The 8,717-nt window shown below is 48.0% G+C and overlaps 1 long non-coding RNA gene across 1 annotated transcript; it reads right to left on the bottom strand.

The window, feature by feature from the left end:
- Window positions 1–2,713: 2,713 nt before the first annotated feature.
- On the bottom strand, window positions 2,714–5,449 carry LOC115032562 (uncharacterized). The gene is made up of 3 exons (XR_003838207.2): window positions 5,361–5,449; window positions 3,741–3,875; window positions 2,714–3,210 (listed from the first exon to the last, which is right to left on the bottom strand). It is a non-coding gene; the product is annotated as an uncharacterized LOC115032562 (long non-coding RNA).
- Window positions 5,450–8,717: the final 3,268 nt, after the last annotated feature.

Below are 8,717 nucleotides of genomic sequence, written 5' to 3'. Positions count from 1 at the left end.
TTCTTCACTGCAGATGGGTGTAGTCTGATTTGTGGTGTGAAACTGATGTGCATTCAGTACAAACCATACCTTCAGTTAAGAGCCCCCCTCATGATGGGCAGTGGTGGTGAGCCGAAGCTCTGACCCAGCCAGTGATCATGAGGGGGAAACACTTACACTCAAGTGTCCCATGTTTCTAAGCTACAGTGATGGGTAGGTTGAGTGGCTTGGATTCCACTTGGGCCTGATGTTTTCATCTCATGCCATTTATCAAGACATCACCCATCTTAAACAGAGGAGCACCTGTCGCTGCAGTCAGTGGCTGTCTCAAGCCTTCCCATGTGTGTCATCACCATCAGCTTCCACTGTCCCCCACCCACCAATCTACCCATAATCAAGCAATAAAATCTTGACGCTGCTTCATCCCTGATCCTTTAGGTCCCCTGACTGGCTAGTGCCAGACTTTTCTCTTTACAGTTTAGTGAGTGATTCTCATACTGCTGTGTGTGTGTGTGTGTGTGTGTGTGTGTGTGTGTGTGTGTGTGTAGGGGGGAGCCACTGATGAAACCCGCCCTGAAGCCAGATCCAGAGAATGACACAATCCTGGCCACCAGCTTTTGAAGTCGTGCCCTTCCATGTTTGCTCACCACAGTTGCACATCCTCAGTAGCTATGTGTTTGTTTACAGAGGGCAGCAGCAATTGCCAGGCTGTGCCCAAAGAGAAGTTTAATAGGTGAGATTCAGCAAGGGGAAATCTAAGAGCAGCTTTGGTCCACCCGACAGTGAGCTGGGGTGGGGGGGCGGGAGGGGCGGGAGGGAAGAAGGCAAGCACTCCTCAGTTGCTAAGTTGCTAGGACACTGTTGTGACTCTGCAGACACTAGGGCTAATGCTGGTCAGCGGGGTCCTCGACTCTTCTCATTGAACAATTGAAATAGGATCCCACATAGATTTGCAGAAGTAGCAAGACCACTTCAGAGTGAAGCACTAGTACAGATCAGAGAGGGGCACCTCTCAAGATTGTACCAATGGGTAAGAGCACGTGAACCCCCACTACTGTCTGGGTCTTCCTTGTATGGGGTTCAAGAGGAAGAGCTTAGCTCCTAAGGGGTACAGTGAGGGCGGGTCTCTGCTTTGACTGCACTTAGATTACATAAGCCCTTAGTCACTGAGCGCGACCCCTCTCTATGCATCTGATTTCCATCATAGACAAGCCCACTTATGCATATGCATAAGATGGTGAATAGGGGATTCCTTCTCAAAGGTCACTTGAGGACTCACTTTTACCTTACTGTGCATGTACCCCAAATCAGTTCAGGTTGGCTTAGCCCTTCAGCCTGAGATTATATTTGAATAGAAACTGTCTAAGTTTGACAGTCATTCGGGGAGGAGAAACCTGTGCTGTTGTTCAGGTGTGTGTGTGTGTGTGTGTGTGTGTGTGTGTGTGTGTGTGTGTGTATGACCTGATGAAAGTGCATAGTTGCTTTGCATTAGAAATGAGCCAGAAGAACACAGCAGAGAGAGTGGCCAATAAAAGACCTGGCCAAGAAAGAGATCCAGAAATGTTTTCAGACACTACAACCACACCTTGTCCTGGCCATTTAGGTTGTTTTGAGGCTATTTTCCTGGTCCAAAGCCATGTTACTTAATGTAAGAGAGTGGTTTAATAACCCAGCAATGGTCTGGGTACCATGAAAAGTGCCAGTGGTGTGGAGGCAGAAAAGGACTAGAACAGCCAGGATGGGGTCCCTAGCTCCCTAAGGGGCAGGAGTACAGCTCCTGATCAGGTAGGAACAAGGCATGAGTGTCTCAGAACTGGAGGAGGACGCTGCAGTCTTGGCCTGGGACATGTGGGACAGTGACATGGGTCTGAGCTGATTTAGGTGGGAACAGGACAAAAAGTCGAAGCTGTTCACATTCTTAGCTTTCCATCTCCAGAGCTAATCCAGGACCACAGACAAAGGAATCCAAGGGTGTCAGGACCAGCTGGAGGAGCTAAGATTGCTCTCCACCAGCAGATTGATGCCTTGGACCTTCTTCAGATGGAGTCCACCCTCGGGAGAGATAAAATGCACATGGAGTGGAAGTAGCAGTGTTGGGACTCAGGTCCAGATAATCTAACCACTAGGGATCACTGTCCAAGACTAGCAGGGGAGTTGGTACTCACCTGTGCTGTATAGTTTTATGTCAAGTTGACATAAGCTAGAGTCACTGGAGAGGGAGCCCCAACTGAGAAAGTGTGTCCATAAGATTGGGCTGTAGGCAAGCCTGTGAGGTATTTTCTTAATTAGCAATTGATGGGGAGGGGCCCATCATGGGTGGTACTATCCCTGGGCTGATGGTCCCGGGTGCTATAAGAAAGCAGGCTGAGTAAGCCACGAAGAACAAGCCAGTAGACAGCACTCCTCCATGGCTTCTGTGTCAGGTCCTGCTCTTAGGTTCCTGTCCTGTTTGAGGTCCTGTTCTGACTTCTTTTGGTGATGCACAGCGTTGTGGAAAGTGTAAACCAAATAAACCCTTTCTTCCACAACTTGCTTTCGGTAATAGTGTTTCATCACAGCAATAGTGACCCTAAGTAAGACACTATCCTACTTGGCCCCCTGCTCAAGCTCCCACCCCACTCAGAGACTCACCAGTGACCACGTCTCTCAGGCCAATATTCCCAGATGTGTTGGAATAGCTACTAATCCTGGTAAAGAAATTGACACGGGGCTGTTTCTCCTGCATGATGGGACACCTTTATTCTAACAAGAGAATAAAAGGCGTGGGACCAAGTATTGTCTTACTACCCCTCGTCCATCCTGAGGACTAACTTGCACTGAATGTCGGTATGGCGTTGGGTGTGGCTTGCCCAAAGGTCCATGTGCTAGAAGCTGGGTTCTTGGTGTGGTGATGGGGACATGTTGAGATCTTTAGAAAGCGATACTTGGGCAGCCCCAGACTGGTCTCTCCTTCGCTCTGGCTTCCTGTGTGTCTCTTGCTTTTGCATGTTTTTCCCCATGAGGTGATGAAGACAAGGGATTCTCTCATCTGAGAAGATGCCATGCTGTTTGGATTTCCAGTCTCCAAAGTTTTTTCTTTTAAGTACTCAGCCTCAGTCATTCTTGGTATAGTAACAGCAGCGGCCCAACCTATGCATGATGTTGACTCAGAGGAGTAGCAGTTCTTCTTCTCTTCTCCCCTCAAAATGCCAATTGAATTAATTTCTAGGTTTTACTCCTTCTAGAGAAGCACTGAAGGGGAAGGGGGAGGAGCAAAATCCCTTTATAAACCACAACGAATCACTGTGCCTTATTGAAATAAATCACTGTCCTCCACTTTAAAGGTGATTTGATATACACTCAATACATTTTTCTGTGGTTATGAGCATCTGCTACTCTTGCAGAGGACCCAGGTTCAGTTCCCAGCACCTTCTGTGGCAGTTTACAACCATCTATAATGCCAGTTCTGGGGATCTGATGCCCTCTTCTGGCCTCTGTGGGCAGTACATGTGTGTGGTATACACACAGACAAGTGCACACACATACATACATACTAAAAAAAAATCCTCAAAAAACAAAAATTAAAAAGTGCATTTTCTGGGATTGGTTCTCTATCTCAGTGGTAGATTTCTTGCAAGACCCTGGGTTCCATCTCCAGCATTCACCCTGTCAGAAAAGGAGTGCATTTTTCCTCCTCTCTAGTTATGGGCACCGCTTTTCAGAACTATCTAATTTCCCTCCCCCCCCCGCCCCCTCAACATAAACCCTGGCTGAAAGCTCACCCCGTGCTCTTCAACAATCTTCTCAGCTTTTCATTTCTTATTCAACTGAATCTTGGCCTGTTCAGAAACCACAGGACTCCACTTCTGCCTTCGATCTGCCCTGCCTGCTCCTTCTGTGTCACCAAACACCAGGAGCTGACAAAGACAAAGATGCCGTTAGCCAGAAGAAAGGGGGCATAGCATTTTGCATGTTGAAACCGTCCTTTCTGTAGATGTCTGCATGAGAAGCCTGTGCTGGTAGAGTCACATGCCACAGGGCCCCTCAGTCCCTGGTCCTGGGCTTCCTGGCAGTCTCAGCATCCTGGATGCTCAGCCAGGTCTCCCTTGATGGAGCCTGGACTGTGCTTGGGCTTCATACAGCTGTCAGGTCTGGTTTTCATGCTACTCATGCGGCCCCAGGTTGGGCCTCCTTGCTTGGCATTGGAACTTCATTCCTGGCTGTCTTATGACCTCCCTAGCCCTTCTCTCCCCCCACTGCCAAGAGATATGATCCCATTTCCAAGACCTGGCATAACCCACTATATTCACAGCCTCCATACCACCCTGAAAACCCTTCCAATAACATTTCCTTAACTACAGTGGGCGCTTTCATTTCCTGATTTTCTCCTTTAAATTTTCCTGCTGACTAGGTGTTGCCAGACTGGACACTTAAAAGTTAATTTACAGAGTCCCGAGTTTCCTTTAGGGAACACAAGCTGAGACGCCAAAATCTCTGCTTTTCAAAGAATGTGATGTTAAAAACCACCCGGCTGGGTCCCAGACTGTAATTTAAAAGAAAAAGAAAAGGAGGAGGAAGAGGAGGAGGAGGAGGAGGAGGAGGAGACGACTACGAAGAACCACCTTCACTACCACTACCACCATCACCACCACCACCACCACCACCACCACCACCACCACCACCACCACCACCACCACAACCACTACCGGAGTATCCAAGGGTTGAAGCGTTTTGATTTACACACCATTTTCTCCCAGATAACCCAATTTTTTCCAACTGAGTACATCACGCCTGTTACAAGAAACCATTCCTGCCCCACCTTAACCGCCTCCCGCCTTCCTTAAGCTTCTGGAAGCTGCCAGCAGATGGCGCTAGCCTGCCTGGTTTTTCCTTGTGGCCTTGGGAGTCAGACAGGGAGGTAGGTGGGGGAGAGGCCTGAAGTCAGAAGAACGCTGAGCCCAGGCCAAGATTTCTTCTGGCATCTGGAATGCATTAAAAACAACCCACAGAGCTGAATATAATTCTCCTTCGAAGAGAGTGGGGTGGGGAGAGAAGAAGAAGGAGGGAGGGAGAGAGGAAGACAGAGGAAAACAGAGCGGGGAGGGGAAGAGGCAGCAGGGTTGAAAATGGCAGTGGCAGGCAGAGAAGCCCGTGGGTCATCCTGGAGACGTGTGCCTCATCTCACTTGTCCATGACAGCTGCCAGCATTTCTGCTCTGGGTGAACAGGGCGACATGGTTGAGAGGAGGAAGCAAGCGACAACCAGAGGGTTCTGACAGGATGGTGGGAAGGGATTCCCAGCCTTCTCCAGCAGGCTCCTCCTCACTGGCTTGGCGGTATCGGTATCTGCTATTGGGGGCGCCTCCTCTGCACGCAGCCCTATCGGCTTAGAGCATAGCATACCCGTGCTTATGGAGGCTGTGAGCAGGTTGAATTCCAGGGACCGATCATCGGGCCTTCTCTGCCACTAACCCTCACTCCTCCAACTCCCAATCCAATTTCCTTTTCTCCTGGGCCTTGACGGAAATTGTTTTTAATGGTTGCTCAACCACGCCACCTAGTGCTTAGCAGATTCTGTGTGAACAGCAAGCAAAAGACAGTGGGAGCACACCGTCTGGGAAGGAGGCAGCTAGCTGACTGTCATTGGGGACCAGTCTTGGGTTTGCAGACCGGTTCTTCTTTCTACTCCTGATACCAGAGGACAAAGACACCCATTCCGCTAAGCTGGGAGAGAGCTGGGCCGGTTTGTGTCTGTCCACTGGGAGGCCATGCCAAGGTACTGAAGAGACTGTGCAGAGAGCTACCAGACAGAACTACCAGGCTAGGCTAAGCGCCTGTGGGTGTCCTTTGTCCTCCACGGGAGCAGGTGCTGGGAGACTGATTCCTGGTAAGCCGTATTGGGAGCTGATGCGGAAACTTTAGGTGCTACATAGTGAGAAGGCTGCCAGGGTGTGGTTTGTCCATCAGTAGGATAGCGTCCACCAGGAAGCCTATACTAGATGCTGCCATCTTGTCCTTGAACTTGTGAAACCTTGAACTAAAGAAATCTTTTTCCTTAATAAGGTATGCAATCATGGGTGTTTCATTTTAGCCACAGACAATTAACTACTAGTACAACCACCCCGTCAGACTGTCTAATTTCCATGAGTTTAATCTAGGACATGGGCCACCACGAATGGTGCTTTCACATACAAAAGCTACCAGCAGGGTCTTAGAGTCCTCCTGGCAGGGTTTGCTGAGTGACACAGCTGAGCCCCCACCCTGACCTTGGAGCCCACTGCCATCTTCTTGCCCTTGTAATCCTACCAGCTGCCCTCCTGGCTCTTCCTGCTCCGGGCTTGCTGTCATGTCACCCTCAGCCCCACCTCTCCTCTCCTCTTGCTCTGCCTCATGTAGAAGTCTGCAAAGAGCTTCATGTTCATGTTCATTCTGGGGTCAACTCAAAGTAGTGACTGGCACCACAGACTGGAGCCAGTGTGAGAGGTCAGATCTTGTCCACTGCTGGGTAATTTGAGCCCATTGTGTAAGCTGCCATGGCCTCAGTTTCCTCATAGGAAAAATGGGATGATGATAGCAGCTATGCCATTGGGTTGTTTTGAGGGCTGAGTTGACGCATTTAAGTTGCTTACCCGGGACAAACACTTGATAATGGTTGCTGTTGTTAATGGCTCCCCTTCTCTCAAATCTGGTTGTCTTTAAGGAGTTCTGCTTTATGGGAAAGGGAAGGTGGGTGGCTGTGTTAGTCTGTGCCTGGTCCTCTAGACTGATAGTTTCCAAACAGCAAAGTAGGTTTGGAAACATGTAACTACTCTCTTAGGATATATGAGGGAGCATGGGGACTTAATTTTCTGTGGCAGGGTTAACTGTCTATTCCCCAAACCCCATGACCTTTTTTTCCTCTTGGACACAAGCTAAACTACATTTCCCAGCCTCCCTTGTGAGACTTCATTCTGTGCAACTTAATCAGAGCCTCTGTGATACCAGAGTGCTGCTCGCTGTCCAGTCCTCAAGGCTGGCTTCATCTCCATCTTTCACTTGATTGAAGAGGACGCCAAAGTTCTGGGAGAGATGAGACAGAAGGGTCCTCTGTTCAGATAGATGAGAGAAGCAACTCCAAGCAAAGGAAGACAAACTTTACCCCGTTAAGCCCATAAAATGTATCTTAGGATCATCTTATACATAGCCGATGTGTTAAAATTAATTTTGCGATGTTATCTGTTAATTTTTCTGTCTTAGGGTGTTCAAATTTTAATATGTATAGAAAGATGAAGAAGTTCATATTTACAAGTCAATGCTCAACATTTTAATAACGTATGAACATCTGGGGTCTCCTCTCTGTGGTATTTGAGTGACTTAAACTCTCCTGCAGGCAGGTGCACACACAATTGGTGACCTTTGGAAACACTCTGCCATCTTTTCATTTCTCTATGTGACCTGCTGTCACCTGGAGAAAGCGCAGGGAAGATGAACAAAAAGTCAAGTGAAACAGTTTGCCGAGGGTCTTAAGTGGGTTGGAGGAATAGCTTAGAATGCTCTGTAGAACAGTAGAGTAAGTATGGTTGACAGCAGTTAATTTCAAAATAACAGAGGGGATTTTGAATGTTCCTGATGCAAAAAAATGATAGCTTTTTAGGGTGGTGGCCTGTGCCAACTGCCCCCACTAACCATTATATACCAGAATCATGATGTCACGCTAGATCCCATTAAAACATGATTATACTAGCAATGGAGGAAAGCAAACTGGAAATTAGAACACTAAAGAGTTTTATCTCTGATTCTAACTTGGTAACTACGGGCAGGGGATGTTTCCAAGTCCTGGGTGTCCAAGTCCTTGTCTTCAGAATGTGGTTTCTTTGCTGGATGGGTCTACAAGCACTTCTTATCTCTAATGTTCCATGGACTCTGTAGATGTCTGGTTTCAAGTGGGTGTGAGCTTCCTTTGGGACTAAGAGTTGAACGGCTTTAAAGCATCCACAGTGAAACCCTTGCTCTGCCCTGCTTCTGGCTAAGCTGCCCCATGGAGACATTTCCTAGTTGCTCTTTGGGAACTTGCATCTGCATGGGCAACTTAAGACTGGATCTGAGATGGCCAGTTTTCTCCCATTGAGAGGAATCCATGGGTCCTCAGAACTCCAACTTCTTGTAGCTATCTCCTCTTTCCAGTTCCTGCTCCCACACTGCTTCCTGTGAAGAAAATTCTTGTGTTCCTAAAGACCCCAACGCCCAAGCTGTCTGTTCCAAGGCAATGTTCTGAATTCCAGATGTTTGTTCTCAATGGCCTCCAAACATCTCTGAGGCCAGCGTGCTCCTGGCACAGTCGTAGAGCATGTGTTCATATTCTAGTTAGGACCAAAGCCAAAGCAGAAGAGGCTGTCCTCAGGTTTGGGTTTTACTATGATGCTAGAGCCTCCGCGGTGAGCACTTCCTCTTCTGAGCTTTGACCAATTCATCTGTCCGTGAAACTCAAGAGCTCTGTGCAGATTAGTGTGTGTGAAAGGAGTTCCATCTTCAAAGCTTAGGTTTGGCTACCACAAAGGGAGCTGTGCTCATCCTAATTATGTCATTGTTAGTGTCTTCATTCTGGTTCATTCCAGTTCATTCCGGTTCATTCCGGTTTCAGTTTCACCTGATAGAACATATAACCTTGCCAAGCAAGTTCACTTAGTTATTTCAAACATTTTCCTAATTTTTTCCCCCTTATATTCAGGTCTAGCATTCTTCAACATCTACTGTGTCTCTTGCAGAAACATTGAGAAAAGA

This window comes from Mus caroli, unplaced genomic scaffold, assembly GCF_978045245.1.
Source record: "Mus caroli unplaced genomic scaffold, Mus_caroli_1 scaffold_13, whole genome shotgun sequence".
Lineage (NCBI taxonomy): Eukaryota > Metazoa > Chordata > Mammalia > Rodentia > Muridae > Mus > Mus caroli.
This window is presented reverse-complemented; position numbering and strand designations above follow the sequence as displayed.